The 19,446-nt window shown below is 39.0% G+C and overlaps 1 protein-coding gene across 9 annotated transcripts in view; it reads right to left on the bottom strand.

Annotated features, from left to right (window-relative positions):
• The window catches only part of myo1b (myosin IB), a 248,800-nt gene extending 237,287 nt beyond the window's left edge, over positions 1-11,513 (bottom strand). For 3 of the 9 annotated variants that reach the window (XM_051930304.1, XM_051930307.1, XM_051930303.1), the window contains exon 1: positions 11,128-11,511. The gene's annotated coding sequence lies outside the window, so the exon portion shown is untranslated. Of the gene's footprint in view, positions 1-11,127 lie in introns of all 9 variants that reach the window. The other 6 variants (XM_051930306.1, XM_051930305.1, XM_051930308.1 and 3 more) reach the window with 3 other exon arrangements.
• Positions 11,514-19,446: the final 7,933 nt, after the last annotated feature.

The raw sequence follows: 19,446 nt of genomic DNA, 5'->3' as shown, positions 1-19,446 counted from the left end.
GGTAGTGCCATGGAGATGCTCTCTCCCCAGATCCTTCCATCCAGCTGGCGTCCCAGCCGGGTAATGGCCGAGGCCATCCGTCACAATATTAAACATGGAAACGTAAAAAAATTAGAATCTGATCACTGCCACATGGTCCATCAAGGCTCACGAGTGTTCTTGTCTTAGGCATGTTGGCTGTCCCATTCAATCGTCCACCGAGAGGGAGTGCAGCACAGCAGACGTATGATAAATACCGTACATGTACAATAATTATGGATAGCATACCATTATCGTACATATTTTGTATGATAAATTTGAAAAAATAATTTTGTACGATAATTTTATGTGGAAAACAAAATAAATACTTTTAATGCCATGTGTTTTGAATTTACACACAGATTCCCCTTATTACTGTACACACGTGCGGGTGCTTAAGATATATATGGGGATACTAAAACCTTTTAAGTGCTTCGGGCCTCTAAAAGTCTTAATCCAGCCCTGATGGTCATTATTGAAAAGGTACAATTTCTACTGTCTGCTCATCATTTATTGCTCCCAGTGCCCTTGAATTAAAGGAGAAAAAAGAAATGCTGTAATGAAGACATCTCACAAAGCGGCTAAAATTAAAACTGAATACATCTGATGCAACAATGCGACAGACAGCGGGCCCTTTGTGGATTTTGGGACTTTGCCTAAGCTAATGTGACCCTGAAATCTAAAGAGAAATGCAGTACCCAATAGGCAGTCGGGAAAAATCAAATAAATACGTCCAAGCTCATTTGCATTGTTTGGTCAAGTCCACAGCTTTATCTTGGTTTGCTGCTGCAGGTGGATTTTTATGGAAACTAAAAGAAAGGCTGCATTTCAATCACCGGCATATTGGCGTCATTAGAAGAACTTCGATAAGAGAAGGCCATTCGGACAAACAAACACGCCAAGACTATTCACCAGACAGATATCGAGCCGAGTCGAGTTTTGAAAGTCCTCCTCCTATCTAACACACTGTTTCCTAAACTATAAGTGGCAGACCTATTTATGAAGGGTGGCCACATGATCATCCAAATGTGAAATCGGTACTCCTTATTGTGGTAGTATGCGATTCAAGATGCAGCACATAAACAATGCCATCAAGCATTTTTTGACCATCGGGACATTGTTTTCAGGAAACTAAGGAGCTCTTATGTGATGTAGGCCCTGGTGTCACTTGTGGTTCCTGGCCTCTTTACCACCACGCGACAGGAACCGTAACCGTAACCTTTATGGAAAATGTGAAACATGCAAAGAAGAGCAACACAGTGCAAAGTGAGGCACATTCGAGAGTTCATGGGAGACACCAACCACCACTGCTTTGATGTGATGTATGGCATGGCACACCAGGGAGGTCTCTACAAAAGAGTGCAACGGTGCAAAGTGTGGTGCTCCATGTTCACAGATAAGTCTCCAAAGTTCAAACTACTAATAGATGAGTAAGGTGGCATCAGTGCAAGTCATTGCCCGAGCCCCACCCACAATAGTTCATGGCTGAAGGAAAAAAAATAGATACCCTGGAGTAGGAACTGGAAAAAGTATCAAGAAGTACAACTGGCCCGAGTTCCTGCAGCGGGAATGCTATCACAAGCACTTCAGAAGAGGTCATCCTCCTGAAGTTCTTCTTGGAGGGTAGTGGCTATCTCCTTGTAACACTACCTAGAATATCATTATTCTCCTGATGGTGGACTCGTCAACAATGACATGAGCCAAGGCAACAGAGCTCTTTAGTTCCTCAGATGTTACAACTGAACAATTGCAACTGAATTACAATTACAACTGAACACCAGCAAAACCAAGGAACTGGTGGTGGATTTTAGGAGACCCAGGCCCCTCATGGACCCCGTGATCATCAGAGGTGACTGTGTGCAGAGGGTGCAGACCTATAAATACCTGGGAGTGCAGCTGGACGATAAATTGGACTGGACTGCCAATACTGATTCTCTGTGCAAGAAAGGACAGAGCCGCCTGTACTTCCTTAGAAGACTGGCATCCTTCAACATCTGCAGTAAGATGCTGCAGATGTTCTATCATACGGTTGTGGCGAGTGCCCTCTTCTACGCAGTGGCGTGCTGGGGAGGCAGCATTAAGAAGAAGGATGCCTCACGCCTGGACAAACTGGTGAGGAAGGCAGGCTCTATTATTGGTATAGAGCTGAACGGTTTGACATCCGTAGCAGAGCAACGGGTACTCAGCAGGCTCCTATCAATTATGGAGAATCCACTACATCCATTAAACAGTGTCATCTCCAGACAGAGGAGCAGTTTCAGTGACAGACTGCTGTCACTGTCCTGCTCCACTGACAGACTGAGAAGATCATTCCTCCCCCAAACTATGCGACTCTTCAATTCCACCAGAGGGGGTAAACGTTGAACATTATTCAAGTTATTGTCTGTTTTTTTACCTGCATTTTTTATTACTCTTTAATTTAATATTTTTTGCTGCTGGTGTATGTGAATTTCCCCTTGGGATTAATAAAGTATCTATCTATCTATCTATGTCACCCTACGATTCTTTGTAACCTTCCTTTGGAAAAAAGTACAACTGTAAGAACAAGCAGACTACTGCAATGCAGTTAATGATGGTGCTACCATCTACCAAATGGCTCCCTAAAAATCTGAAAAGCTGCGTTCACCCATTACGTCAAATTCGAGAGAGAGATTTCAAAGCCCAACTGGGAAACTTCACACTCCATCAGGTCCCAGCTTTGAAAAGATTGGCCTCTCGATAATTCTCCGAGCCACAAAGAGAGGCACTCTCTTCACATCTTATATAATATGGAGATAAGCCCTGGACATGCTTTGAGACACGAGCTGAAAAGAATTCAGACGATTTAATGCACCTCTCAGCGTGCTTGGACACACAACCACAAGATGATGGAATAACACTTCTATTGCCTCACCATAGCGCCAACACACACACGCAACATTACTTTTGGATAGTAAAACAATACTGGAAACACTTATACAAAGACACACACATACTGTATATGAGTGTGTGTGTGTGTGTATATATATATATATATATATATATATATATATATATACATATACACACATACACACACACACCAAGGTTATTATAGTTTTGCCTTTTTATATTAGTTTTTATTTCTATATTTTTTCTGACCTTACTTGGAAATTCAGTTTAGTTTTAGTTTTCCTTCATTGTGTATTTTTAGTTTAGTTTTTATTTCACAAAGATACTTCTATTTTATTTTTATATCTATTAGTTTCAGTTTTAGTTTTAGTAATTATGGCATGGAGCTACTACGGAGTTTAGTTTTGTGTCACAATCAGACAGAACTGTACACTTAACAGCTTTGTATACAAGTTTAATGTTAGTGGAAGCTTACTACACTACATGGTTTACTATCTGGTTTTGTGTTTGTCTGAAAAAACAAGCATAATCAAAACTAGATACTAAATATGAACAATTTTACACAATTGTATAAATATAAATAATATTTATAAAAATGTATAAAAAATTTTTAAATATTTTCTCATGACAAGCACGGGGGCTTAAGAAGAACAGGGCTCTTAGACTTGAATAAGTGTGTAGACCTCACCTAGCTGTATTGAGGGAAACAAAGAACAACAAGCATGTAGTGTGAAGCTTAGGGGCAGTGAGACTTGAATAGCCCACCATAAGGACAGTAAACCCATAATGAGCAGAGCAAGAGCAAGTAATAGGAGTACGGACAGGCATAAAACAACAAAGACAGCATCTGAGATTAAGAACAATATATACATTATCTAAACCTGTTTATCCACAGTAGGATTACAAGAAACCTGGAGCCTACCCAGGCAGGTTTGGAAGTAAGGCAGGAAAAATACCTGGTATGCAATATGTATGATAAGGCTGATGTTAAGAACAAAAAGAATGTGATATTTCAACTATTTTGAGAGAGAGAAAAACATTGAAAAATGAGACAAATATTTTAAAATATAAATCTGCTAATGGATTACTTTCACAATATCAAGTATTCTGAGTTGTGAATATGAACTAAAAAAGAGAAATTAATAAAGTTAGAATAAATACAAAAACCCATTAGTATGTTTAGTTTTTCATCACTTGGCAGACTCTCTTCACCTACCTACCTTTTTTGTATCACTTGATTGTTAAACAATGTTTTTAAAGCAAAAGTAATTGGTCACTAACAATATGCTGATCTTGTATGATGACAGTCTCGATCAGTGCCGTTTTATTTTCAAAAACTGGGAGTGGCCTCCCCTCGACTTTCTTGTATACTTGGATATGGGGATGGATATTTGAGAAGTAAATGATTTTTATATTATGTACATTAAGGAACCATCAACAACAAATATGAAATTAATAATATATAGAACAATTATTATAAAAGTAAAGTTGAATAAATCGGACTCTGCAGCTGAATGAATAAAAAAAAAAGAAAAGAAATCGAGTATGTGTTCAGGTAAAGTACCACTTCTGGGTGATGGATTTGGCCCAAAAGTTAATACAGATCTACAATTGTAGTGTAACAACCACATGCCGAATTTCATCCATGTATCCAGTTGCATTTTTGAGTTATCGTGTTTACACACACACACACAGACATGCGCGCACACACACACACACTTCCAAAAAACAGTATTTTTGGACTCTGGGAGGTCTATAACGTCAAGATTAATCAAAATATCGAGGTCTAATTTTTTCATGATTACTATACTTTCTCTATACTTAGTATATGAGAAAGTAAAAACGATTTCTCCCTTGCAAAGTGACAGGTGAATTGCTGTCAACAAAAAGCAGTCACCTGAGAAATAAACTGAAACGTTACTCGTGATTTTTCTGTCCATATAGTAAACGTTTTGTTGACCAGCACATTCCGTTTTCAGCTGTTTGAATTACATCTGGATACACAACAAGCACAAAGAAAGGTGGCACATAGTTCGCTATTTCACACGCTTTACGCACCCGCATTCAGGTTGCTCTGTCACCGCAAATGCTGTGTGAACACCCGCCCTCCATCACCAACCGCCGTTCACTGGATGAATATGTGCGGGCGGCTCGTGGTAGATGAATTTTTGTTTTAGAGTTAAAACTTACAAAGAAAGTAGGTAGGTAGGTAGGTAGGTAGGTAGATAGGTAGATAGAGATAGATAGAGATAGATAGAGATAGATAGAGATAGATAGATACTTTAGTAATCCCAAGGGGAAATTCACAAAATACACATACAGTCATACACGGAGCTGCTGAAAAGGCTGCCACTCTCGGCAGCGCCGGAACTACTACTCAAAGACTAAAGGCAAGAATATTCATTCGAACATGAAAATAATTTCTAAAATATTTTTACTTATTTTATTTCAGTTAGTCTTTCCAGCTACTTTAATAGTTTTGTTTAGTTTTAGTGTTTCATTTCGGTTTTGTTAATCATTTTATTTCAGTTTACAAAAATTTTTTTTTAATAATATAGTTTCAGTTTTTATTTTAGTTTTCGTTAACTACAATAACCTTGATACACACCAAACCATTTTCAAGACTGTTTTATTCCAAGCAGGGTCACAGGGGTTGGAGCCTACGCCGGCAAACACAGAGAGAGCACACACACACCTACTCACACCAATTTAGTGGCAAAAGTCCACCTATCCCTCAATCCTACGGACTGTAGGAGGAAACCCACAAAGAAACAGGGAGAACATGCAAACTCCACACAGGGTGGACCCGAGACACAAACCCTGGTCAGTCAGTCAGTGTCCAACCCGCTATATCCTAACACAGGTCTCCTTACTAAATATATAATTACACACACTCGCTAAATATGCAGACCACTTTACAGAGACAGAGAGAGAGACATCGCACAAAAGAGATTTTATACACACAAACTTTCATAAATAGACAAAGATGAATACACCTTCTAAAAACACACCCATATACTGTATACAAATAAACACATTATACATATAAACACACACACACATGTATATGCTGTCACACGTGTGTGCACAGGGAACAGTTTAAGGGCTCAGATAATTGCAATCTTCCCCTGGAAAGCAAGAGGGCGCTGTTAACTAATGCCTCCTCTCTTCAGACCGGACACCTCTGATGTCACTTACTGTTTCTGCCCACCTGGACTTGCCTCTTCTTGCCAAGATTATGACGTTTCTTTTCTTTTTAAAGCGAGACCAACAATATACAGGGTTAGCCTTCTAGGTGCCCCAAAGATCCTTAATCTCATTGTGTTCTTTTGTTACAATGCATTGACATGTTTGTTTGTGTATATAAACCATACACACACACACATATACTTTCACATACACTATTCAGGCATGCATGTCTCTGTACAGACAAACGGTTAAACATGCCAATGCATAAGCATATATGCAGTAGGTTTAAAAATCATGCGCGCACACGCACACCATTACATTACATACATGCTCACTTCTGTACAGACAAACACTTAAACATGCCAACAAAGACACACATGCTTAATAGGTCTAGAAAAACCATGTATAATTACATTCAATCATTTACACACATACACAAGCATATAGATAGATAGATAGATAGATAGATAGATAGATAGATAGATAGATAGATAGATAGATAGATAGATAGATAGAATCCCAAGGGGAAATTCACATACTCCAGCAGCAGCATATTGATACAAAAAATATTAAAGATTGATAACAATGCAGGTAAAAACACCCAGGGAACAAATCCACATAAAATAAAGTGATATATATGCATAAATATGTATAAATATGTATACATGACACAACCTATGCAAAACACTACATACACACCACTATATAAACATACATATCCATTAAAGAAAACTGCCAAAGACACATATACATGTTTAAACTCATACATACACACAATCACATATCTAATGCATGTCCAGAAACATACGTAAAATGTATGCATTTCCACATATGCAAATATACCTGCATATCTACATAAACAACTGTGAATGCATATGTAAAGTAACACACGCCTATCTATATGCACATGCACACATTCCTAGAGCTTTTTCATCCATACACACACATATCAACACAAGAATACACTTATGCACAGGTAACTGCAAACATACAAATATGTACACAAAATATGTAAACTGTATGTACTTACACAAATGTAGACACACACACACCTGAGAACACACCAACAGTCACACACACACACCTATCAATGCTTCTGGATTATCAGCCAAACACCTAAATATCCACTTTTCACAACCTCTACTCACACTCTACAGTACAATCCTCCTTGCATGGTGTAGCCCAGGTCCCCACTTTAATTCTGGTGGTCCACAACAGATTTCTTTTTTAATTTAATTAGCTGTCTTGGTTGAAGCTGAACAAGCTGATTTCACTATTGAGCAGCATTCATGTTTTTCATGTAATATCTAGTAAGCCCAGTGATGGTGGTCATCATGGAGCTTTTAATCACTCATTTGGGGTTTGGCCCATTTGAGAACACTGCAAGTTTGGGCTTCAGTGCTGTGATGATTAAAAGGTGGAAGAGTGTGTGCCCGGGATGCTTTGTATTTCCCCCATTAGGACACAGGCTGGGTGCCACTCTGTGCATTGAAAAAGGAAATCTGATTTTGAAGATGACCCCTGAGGCGTAGAGCAGCCCTTATGGAGGTGCACTATAACCTCCACCTCCAAATTGTGAGCACCACCTGCTAGAATACAACTGGCTTACAAAAATGATGACACATCCAGTTTTGATTGGTAAAGTCAGAGTGAGGCATTTATAGAGCCTGTCAGCAGGCATTGGTCCAAGCCATATTCCCAATATTACAATTTTCAGTTTTCACGGTACCCTTGACAGCTGTTTGAGGACCAGGTGTGAGAGAAGGAGCCATTACAATTATAAAAAAAAAAAAAAAAAAAAAAAAAAAAAAAAAAAAAAAAGCACTGCCGCAAGCATCTCAAGGTTAAGTAACCTCTCAGATATATTCAGTATCAGCTCGTACAAAGCGGAGCACAAACTTGGAATTGTTATAATAAAGATAAGAAGGCATTTTCCATTTACAGCTCAATAATTAGGCAGCCAACCCCTGACACAACTGGAACAAGGCCTCGGAGCAGAACAGCCACGCTGACTTATTACAAAATGAAGTTTGGTGGTTTGCAGTGGGATAACAGGGAAGACGGAAAAAGCTTACACAATCAAGAGAGGATAAAAGGCAACACAGACGAACTGCTTCCAAGTCTTAAAACACTCACTACTACAGTCACCCTGATACTTTAATTCAAATGAAGAGCACCTCCCCAAGCCAAGAGATGGCACACATTGAGGTCCATCATCAACCTGAACTCAACACAGTACACGATGGGGGCTTATGTTGCCTCTTAATTGAAACAGAATATTATCAAACCCACTAAATAAAACAGTTCAGGCTTGCTTGGTAAAGTCTGTCCCGGTAAGGCAGGAGCAATAAAGCACCCACAGACGCATACATTCGCATGGAACCCTAAAGCGTGTCTTCGTGGAGGTGGGCAGAAAACCAGAATACTACAAGAAAAATGGAAATAAACACAGAAGGAATATTCAAACTCAAAACAGGTAACAACCAGGCGTAAATTCTAGACCTGGGATACTGGTTCAACACGGCAGCAAACAGAAACTACTAAAAGACAGTTTATTATAGGAATGCTTAACGAAATGAGTCACAGTGCAAAAGTGGCAAGGCTGACGTGCAAGGTGCGACAGCATGCAACAAGTTAGAAGATGTCCACACCATGTGACAATCGAGGACTCAGTTTAGCCTATGTCACTGTACATGACTTTCAGTCGCTGATCTCGCAGCCCAAGGATATCAATTTACACAACTAGATATTGCTGAGGTGGTCAAATTTCATGACTTTATGATGACTTTTCAGCACAGTTTCACTTTTCTAAAGGAACAAGGGCTTGCCCATTTTTTTTTTTTTTTTAAAGCCAGTAACTTGCTGCCTGACGGAGCCAGTGCTTTAAGATGGCATTACTGATACTACGGGTTCTGCTGCAATTTCTGCCCCGGTACATGATGCATGAGACATCAGAAAGACGAGTCTATCTTGTCTCTGAGAGGTGTGAAACATTTGTGTGCCTTATTTCTCCTCACTGTATTATATGCACTATACTTATTGGTTGTTACTTCTCCCATACACAAGCATGTCCCTACGATTTAAGACAAAGTCAAACGTGTTTTACTGAGCTGGGGAGAGTCGTAGACCGTTGGACTGAATCACTGGGGATGTCAAACTACACAGCTGCTGATCACGGGAGTGCGCTGCCCACTGTCTCCAGATCGCTACGGTCATGTAAATAAAGTTAAAAACTGTAAAAAGAAAAAAGATGTGTGATGTGGCAGAGTCTAAACTGATATGGCAACCGTTTGATGCAGTAATCAGAGTCTTAAGTACTCTATTTACGGGATTTTTTTTAAATAGTTAATTGAATGAAGGTGGTCTAACATTGCTTTAGTGCACCGACTAACTGGTCAGCCTGAAGGCACTCTCCATGACCCTTCAGCTTACGTAACATTCTCAAACCTGCGTAATCGATTTTTTTAGGATTGCGTGCCCAGAACGCCAGGCCATCGCAGGACACACGTTTGCGTTAAACGACGGCGTTCCGCTTTAAGTTCTCGTGTTTCATCTTCAATGGCAGAGTGCTAAAGTAATACTCTACATAACACATATATGAACGCTGCCGAATTTTGTGTGCGTGTACGCGCGAGCTGACAGGCGTCCCGCCCCGGGATGGTCCCTGCGTTACGGACGAGAGCGCGCGCACTCCGCGAAGCTTAAATGAAATCAAGACAAAACGTGCACGCCATTACACGTTTATTTGAGGGGTCCAAAACTCCGCTTTTGAGTCCTTTTCGTGTCATCTTCATAAATATTTATATCCCCGACCCGCTATAAAAATGAAAACTGCGCTTCGAATGCTCTGAAGAACCGCTAGCCTCAGAGCGCCCACACCCCGTCTAGCCCAAATGATGCGTCAGGGAAAAAACTTACTATTCCAATGATAGAAGGAAAACGTCCAAAATTAACTTAAAAATTCTATACCCACAAATAACAGCATACAGGAGGAAAAACTTTAATAAAAATGCGGCATGAGTGCTCGAGTCTGAATAACTGACATATTTATTCTTCCAGACGACAACTTCCAACCCTGCCCTAACAAACCATTTAGCATTAAAAAGAAAAAACATTTAAATAGTAATTAACACCAAACGTGAACCATAGCACACAACCCTTGTAACAGCCAAACAGTTCTGACTAGGGATCCAGCTGTGTGCTGCCCAAGTCCACTCCGTTTCCACAATGTCAAGGTTACACAATGGAGATCTAGCCACGCTAAGTTCCAAAGTCAGTGCCAGCGGCACATCAAAATTGCCTCGTGCGCTCTTTGTAAAAGCGCTACTTGATCGGTCCTCCTCCTCCAACATACTGAAAGGGGGCATGAACTACAATCCTAGACTACAGAACACCTCCCCCCATCCTACACCCACGTCGACCACCCCCAACCCCGTCCCATTAAACGGAGTGCAGTCACCAGGTGAAATCAGAGACCACCACTTTAGTTCTACTCAGTCTTGCAAAAGGCATGGGGTGAAGTGCACAATCAACCTCAGCAGACCCCGGTTTATATCCCCCAATATGCATGTTTTGTAAACGCTAAACAGCAAACATGGGGAGCTGTGATCGATTCGAATTCTGTCTCGGCTCTAAAGTCCGCCGACTACACGTTAGGTAATAAAGTCAAAGCCATTTAAGGAGGTGGGGGGCAACTTTCTTAAAACTGCTCACAAAAGAACACTGCGGTTAAACATGTCCACTCCGATGTGCCGATGAAACAAACTTAATGCCCCATTCTGTCATCGGCGTCTAAAGCAGCCCGTCCAATCCTATTGTGACGCTGCACAGCGCTCAATCCGCCTTATTTTTCCAATTCAAAATCCCCCCGTGTTGTCTAATCTGAATGGGACAGTTTCGCACGAACAAAGGACATTGGAAAGCGGCTTCTCTCGGTATTCTCAAGAAAAAGAACATTCAAGAGACTTTTAATAAAATGTCGCAGGTAAAAGGCAAGTAACGCGATTCACGTGCGAATAAACGCAAAGCAAAGGAAAAAATAAGTTTTACCTTTCTCTTTCCTCTTTTGCTTCAATCCGCTGTCTCTCCGCCACACAAGTCTACACGTGCTGCTTTTTAGTCCGCTCTATCAAAGTTTTGCCGAAGAGGCTCCAAGAGCAACCCCGGGGTTAGTGAGTTAATGTGGCCCTGGCCAGAGTCCTTCTTCTCCTCGTCGTGTTTCTGTTTCTCTTTCTTTCTCTCCCTTACCGTCACAAAGAGAGATGACTCGCGAATTCGCTCCGAGCTGCAGGGAGTGGCTCTCCGCTCGGGCTTTCAAAGACAAGCCAGCCAGCCTCACTGTTAATCACCTTCCACAAAATCCGCCCCGTCAGTCAGGCAGACCTCTCACGCCGGCTAGCAGCGCGCCTCTGCCTCGCCTGTGTGGAAGAGGAACCGAAGGGCGAAGAGCGCCACCTGCTGGAAAGAGTCGCTTTCTACACTCATTGCCCATAAATCGAACCCAGGGCGGCAAACTGAACGACAGGGCAAGCGCAGAATCCGGCGCTCGATTTTCTATCGCCGAAATCGCGAGGGTTATTATTAATTATTATTATTACAAAATCGAACATTTTGTACATATTTTTGTACGTGAACGCATGGAGTCCTTTATTTATACAATTTTATATTACTGCACTTTAATTGCGCCATTTCATGGTAAACACAATACCAACGTGATATATAATTACAGAGCTATATTGCATTTGTATTATTGGGATTTTACATTTTTTTTTATTATGCAGGTTAGGTGGATTGGTGATTCTAAATTGGCCCTAGTGTGTGCTTGGTGTGTGTCCTGTGGTGGGTTTGCACCCTGCCCGGGATTGGTTCCTGCCTTGTGCCCTATGTTGGCTGGAATTGGCTCCAGCAGACCCCCGTGACCCTGTGTTCGGATTCAGCGGGTTGGAAAATGGATGGATGGATATTATTGACAACAGGTGGCTCAATGTAACGCTGCTGCGAGAAGTTTGTATGTTCTCGCGTGTTTGCATTGGTTTCCTCCCACAGTCTAAATATCTTCAGATTAGGCGGAATAACGATGCTACATTGGCCACAAGTGTGTGTGCGTCTTTTCAGTCTCTGACGAACTGCAATCCTGTCCAGAGATTGTTCCTCCCTATCGTCCGATTACTGCTTCGATAGGCTCCACGTTCCCTGCGACCCTATTCTGCTTTGGAAGATGTATGGATTCATTTTATTAACTTCATTACAGTTTGAGCATATCCACATTAACCATCTTCATCAGGGTCAAACACTGAATCCCAGCAACAACGGATACAAGGCAACCTAAGTACATGTATTGTTATTTTATTGAACTTTTATTGATCTTAAAAATCTTGTCACAACTGGGAAAAACCACTTCATTCAAAATACAATCAATTCAAGATTTCCATTAGAGAATTAACAGCATAGTCAACAGTAAAATCTATACTCCTTCCATAATTAAATTAGGTAAACTTTATTAATCCTATGGGGACATTCAGATGCATACAGCTGCAGAAAGATACAAAAATCAGGATATGTGCGCACAGGACAGATAATACAGCCAGTTAATCAATCGATAAGTAAATACATACAAATAAACTTAACAATACTAAATATTAACAATACTAAACATTAATCTGTTTTATAGTGACCTTTATCAATCAATCAAATGTACCTATCATGTAGTGTTTCACACGTTTCAGAGTGCCTTTTATTAATTAAATCTAGCTCTTATATAGCGCCTTTCATTTCTAACTGATGTACAGTGCTTTTATCTGTCAATAAAATCGACTTATATAGCGTTTTGAATATCTATTATTGCAGAATAAGTATGAGGTTTAAGGTTAGTTTTATTATTATTATTATTATTATTATATAGGGGTGGCACAGTGGTAGTGCTGCTGCCTTGCAGTAAGGAGACCGGGAGTCGCGTCCATTGTGTTCTCCTCATGGAGTTTGCATGCTCACCGTGTGAGTTTCCTTCCAAAGTCGTGGGTTTGATGCATTGGCGTTGCTAAATTGGCCCCTAGTGTGAGTTTTGTGTGTCTCAGTTACTTGCATTCAATGCTAGTTGGGTCAGGCTGCTGTGATTCTGCTCAGGATAAACGGGTTTGGGAATGAATTGATGATTTTGTATAATTAAGACGACTTGTTGAACACTGATTGCACAAAATGTTTTCATGTAAATTCACTAGTTCATAATTTCGTTATATTTACCAGCTGGTTCTTAACAGTATCAGCGCAACTACTTTGACTACAGTTTACTGAAATTCGTTGCATGATTGACGCCTGTGAAGTCATTTGAGTAAGATGGGCGTCGTGGGCCACCTACTGGAGGAAATGGAGTACTACACATTTGATTAATGCTGCCGTGAGAGAGATCCCCCTGAAGTGAACTGGCCTTTGGGAGTTTTCTTTCCGTGTCCCCAAAGTCGTGCAAGTGTGAGTGATGGGCAACAACAACCCCCCCCCCCTGTTTTTTTTCTCAAATAGGCTGAGGCTCTTTGTAACCTTGAAATGGATTAAGCGGGTTTCAGATTTTTACGTTAATTACGAGGTATCTTGACTTAAAACAGCATCGTGCTCGTCTTTTCTTCTAGCTAGGTTTTCCAAAGTCAAGGCGGGAACTCGATCAAGTGGGTTCAGTAGAGCAATCGATGGAATGACTTCCTGCAGAATTAAACACATCAACAGTTCACTTCAAATTCTTTATTTTCCAGTGGTCGTTTCTTTTCATGTCAAGTAACTGAAAGGAAGTCATTTTGGCTTCATCCATCATTTTGTTAATCCTAGTCAAGTGAGAGACCGGAACTCACCATAATAGTTTGCCTTTGATGCCCACTCGTCGCTCATTTAGACACTTACAAATCTGGCCAGTTTACAGTCTCCAGTTAACCAAACAGGCATATCTGTGCTGAAGTTAAATGTTATACTTTTAAAATATATTAAAATAATTGTCTGCGGTGGGTTGGCACCCTGCCCAGGATTGTTTCCTGCCTTGTGCCCTGTGTTGGCTGGGATTGGCTCCAGCAGACCCCCGTGACCCTGTGTTCGGATTCAGCGGGTTGGAAAATGGATGGATGGATGGATAAAATAATTGTGTGTATTTTTAAAATCAATATTAAAAAAAAAGGATTTATCACGTTTTATAGTGCCTTTCATCTTTCAATAAAATCTGCCTACTGTAGTGCTTTACAAGTCTGTTTTACAATGCCTTTCTCCTTGCCTATAAAATCTACCATTATATAATGCCTTATATATTGAGCTGAATGTTTTATAGGACCTTTCATCTGTGAATAAAAAACACCTATTATAAAATGTCTTACATATCTAGCTGTTTTATAGTGACTCTCGTCTATAAATAAAATCTGCCAATTATATTGTGCCTTACATATTTCTGTCTGTTTTACATGCCTTTTCTCTTGACTTGGCTTATAAAATCTACCCTGTATATAGTGCCTTATATATCTCTGTTTTACAAGGCCTTTCATCTATCAGTAAAAAACTATTATATAGTGCCTTTACATATCTATCTTGTTTTATAGTGCCTTTCCTTTACCAATCAAATCTAATAATATAGCGCCTTATCTCTTTTAATAGTGCCTTTCATTTATCATCCAAATCTTCCTTTTATATAGTGCTTTTCATTTCTATATGTTCATTTTAGTGCCTTTCCTCTACTAATCAAATCTTTATATAATGTCTTAGATATCTATCAGTTTCACAGTGCTTTTGAATTAAAAATCAAATCTACCTATTACACAGTACCTTATATATAGAAAAGAATCACCCCTTCGAAATATTCCTATTTTTTTGCTTTACAGCCTTAATTGAAAACACACACACAAATATTTTTTCCCAACTTTACTTACTCAATGCAATCTACAACATCCAAGTGAAAGATGTCACAGTTACAGTTCAGAAGAATTTAAAAAAATAAAAACCAAGAAATACTGAGATTAATAAAGAATCACCCTCCTCCTAAACTCAATCAGGTGTAAGCAACCACCATTTTCATTGCAGACCATGGTTACTGGCTTCCACCTGTTATTCATTTCTATACCCATTGTATGTCAATCTATCTTTCTAACCATCAGTCTATTTTACAGGGACTTTATTACATAGTTTTTCCTCTACCAAACAAATCTTAATTTTATATAGTGCTTTACACATATACTTGTCTATCTTAGTTCTTTTCATTTATAAAACAAAGCTACCTATTATATAGAGCCTTTCACATTTAAAAATCTATTTTAAACTGACTAATCAGACAGACATATTTTGTGAAATTTAGGATATCAATGATGTTTTATGTTCTATAAAATTGCAAGTAGAAAAAAGCCTGCTAATAAATTATGATTGCAATGGCACTGTAATGGTAAATGTCTTAAAATTTAAATCAATCTACTTGTCTTTTGTCTCTGTGCTAGCTCACTCTTAAATTATCTGGTTTTAGTGCATTACATGTTGCGCTGCTAGTATCACTGAAGGGGTTTCTACCTTGAAGCCAGTGTTGCAAGCACAAGCTTCAGCATCCCATGACTCTTATTAAAAAGTGGACAATGAACAAGAATGGCTGTATTGTTTTCTTTACTGTAGCATCACTGGCTCTCTCTTCAGTCTGTGTTTCTAATGTTTGCATTAAGCTACCAGAATAGCATCCCCACTTGTTCACGCTTCTCCTAAAGTGGATTAGGTAGGTTCAGAAAATTGATTTTGCACTGAAGGTACTAGCAGTTAATGCAGTGCATTGCAACTCACAAGGTTGCTAGACAGGCTCTTTTTTTTTTAACTATTTGACTCTTTTAAGAGTCACTGGGGTTCATATTGTAGAAGTAGAAAAAAAAAAAAAAAAGTTATCACTATTACCTGTAAATTTAGACTATAGTAGCAGTTTACTGAAATACATAAATGTTGTGATTTATGTTATAACTGCATATTTAAAACAAAGAAAGAAAGAACGAAAGAAAGAAAGAAAGACAGACAGACAAATGGTCATGGCTGACTCACTAACACTCACCCTCCTTAGAGCTTCCAGTTAACATAACTTGCTCAGCTCTGGGAAAGAGAAACGATTTAGAAAGATCCATATACCCACAGGAAGAACATGCAAATTCAAGACTGACAGAACTTATTCTGAAGATGTGAAGCAGCAGCGCTAACTACTTCACAACTCTACAGGCATACCATTTCTAAAATAAAAATTAATTTAATTTAAATCTTACTTTGTTAATGTTTGGTGCCATCTGCTGGAAGATAGCATATTAACAACTTAACAGTTTCCTCAGATGAACTCATTCCAGTTTATTAGTATGACAGCTGAAATCCTAAGCAAGCACCTTGTTTATTTTGATTGTTTGTTTCATCAGCTTTTGTTTGGATGTTCAAAAACTGAGTAAAAACAAATAGATACACTGAACTCTCGGGTGTTTGTGAGGTCATATTTTAAAAAGACTTTGTAATGATGTGAGCACAGAGAGCAGAAATAATTATATTTCTATCAAACAAAAACCTGTGACCATGAATAATTCTTCACAGACAGACTGGAACAGTATTTCCCAAACTCGGTCCTGGGGACCCCCTGTGGCTGCAAGTTTTTGTTCCAACCAGAATCCTAATCAGTGACAACACCTGATAGCACTGATGTCATTTAATTAGCTGTTTTTTGTTTCTCTTATTCTACATTCAGAAAACCACAACAGCGTGATTTTAACATTTATAAGACATTTAGAAATATTTCTGATTTTTCTATAGATTTAAATGCTTAACTCTGTTTTGTTGATTTCATTATATTTTGCCCATTCTCTGTGCAGTTTTTCCCCTTCGTTGTACCTTATTAATGACAATTAAAAATGAGCAGACACCCAGGCAAACAACTCTGAATAATCAAAGGCTGCTACTTTAGCGTTAGACCCACTGATTAGTAAATAATGGATTAATTAAACAATTAGAACACCTTGACAGTAGAATGAAAATCAAGATGAAAATACTGTCAAAAAGAAAAAAAAATACATTATTCCTATATAACTGCTTGGTGCATTTTAATATATTGGGTGTTTTTTTTTCCAAACTTAAACTTCTAATTTCTATATTGTTCCCAAAACACAGAACTTGGGGAAAAAACAGTTCACTTAATTAGCCCAGGAGTCCAATTAAAAACAAAAGCTGGTTGGAACAAAAACCTGTAGCTACATGGGGTCCCCAGGATCGAGGTTGGGAAACACTGGACTGGAACGTGGAGTTGCAGTATGTTACTTTGCAAAGAAACTTCTCTCTTTGTAAAATATTTTTCAGCAGTTACAATGAAATAGTAGAATATTCAACTTTGGATGCTCAATGTAATGGAAAACAACTTCTTTGATAACTTTAAACCTTAATTGATGAAATGAATGAGGCAGAAAAGAGAAGTTAGGATTGAAGCTGTAAGTAATTACAATATATTGTGATTAATCATTTACAAAATTTTGTAAATTAAATTTGAAGACTATAGGTCATCGGTGTACACAGAGAAAAGGTTGAAGTGACAAAACACAGCCCTGAGGAGACCCTGTGCTCAGGATTAGGGGACCTGACTGATATTCACAAATCTTCACTGACTGACATCTGTTACTTAGAAAGTCACAGATCAGTAGATAGGTATTTTTCGAAAATTCAAAACCAAAGCAAAAACTTTTTTTTTGGTTCAGGTTCTATTTAACCTCAATGAAGAATTAAAGAATGATGAAGCTAAAAATGATAAAGGTATGTTGGCTGATCCTTCCTCAAAAATTACGTTAAATTTAAAAATTTGTTTACCCTTTGATAAATTTAAGGCTAAAAAAATCCAAGTGAATGTGGATTTTTAAGTGAAAAAGCATTTAGGATCGTACTCCAGTTTACTTCTTATGTGAAAGTGGATTTTTGACTGTCGCTGCAACCAAATCAAAACCGGTCAAATATGGCCCCCACGCTATGGGTATCTTTAACAAACCTTACAGCAGGGGTCCCTGACTCCGGTCCTGAGGGGCACCAGTGGCTGCAGGTTTTCATTCTAAACCTTTTTTTAATTAGTGCACTGTTTTGGCTGCTAATTAACTTCTTTTGAATTCATTTTAATTGACTTGCTCTTGAAGACTCAGACCACTTAATTATTTTTGTTTTCCTTAATTAGCTGCCAAACAATAATGAGATACAAAACATGACCAGCAAACTGTGTCCATCATACAACATCTGAACGATGGTCTCAGGAATGTTGATCTGCTCAGGTCCCCAAAACAATTTAACAGTACTCTTAAAAAAGAAAAAAAAAATCAACAATTTTGGAAATGTCTGCTATTGCAGCAAGCCGTGGAATTAAAGAACAGGTTTAATTAACAACAAGACTCAGCACCTAATTAAACAACTGGTTGGAGTGAAATTGGTTGGAGTTTGACGCCCTGACTTAGTTGGTCTTCTGTTGGCTCACTCACTCCACATTTCATTTCCGTTTGGATGTAAGGAAAGAAATGAAGCAATTCTGAGGAGCAAATCTTAAAAAAAAAAAAACAAGTCTATTAAAACTAATTCAAAAGGAATTAATTAGCAAAAACAGGTCACTAATAAAGAAAAGGGTTAGAATAAAAATCTGCAGCCACTGGTGCCCTCCAGGGCCAGAGTTGGGGACCCCTGCCTTACATCAAATGCAGTTGTGCTTTAAAGTTTTTGAACCCTTTAGAAATTTCTGCATAAATATGACCTAAAACATCATCAGATTTTCACTCAAGTTTTAAAAGTAAAGAGAAACCAGTTAAACAAATGAAACAAAAATAATATACTTGGTATTTATTTATTGAGGAAAATGATCGAATATTACATATTTGTGAGGGGCAAAAGTATGTGAACCTCTAGCATTACAAGTTAGTTTGAAGGTGAAATTCGAGTCCGGTGTTTTCAATCAATGGGAAGACAATCAGTTGTGAGTGGGCACCCTGTGTTATTTAAAGAACAGGATCTATCAAAGTCTGCTCTTCATAACACGTTTGTGGAAGTGTATCATGGCACAAACAAAGGAGAGCTCTGAGGACCTCAGAAAAAGAGTTGTTGATGCTCATCAGGCTGGAAAAGGTTACCAAACCATCTCTAAAGAGTTTGGACTCCACCAATCCACAGTCAGACAGACTGTGTACAAATGGAGGAAATTCAAGACCATTGGTATTGGCGATTCTAAATTGGCCCTAGTGTGTGCTTGGTGTGTTTGTGTGTGTGTCCTGCGGTGGGTTGGCACCCTGCCCGGGATTGTTTCCTGCCTTGTGCCCTGTGTTGGCTGGGATTGGCTCCAGCAGACCCCCGTGACCCTGTGTTCAGATTCAGCGGGTTGGAAAATGGATG

Source organism: Erpetoichthys calabaricus, chromosome 8 (assembly GCF_900747795.2).
Source record: "Erpetoichthys calabaricus chromosome 8, fErpCal1.3, whole genome shotgun sequence".
Classification (NCBI taxonomy): domain Eukaryota; kingdom Metazoa; phylum Chordata; class Cladistia; order Polypteriformes; family Polypteridae; genus Erpetoichthys; species Erpetoichthys calabaricus.
Note: the sequence above shows the minus strand (reverse complement) of the source record. Positions and strands in the feature narration are given on the sequence as shown.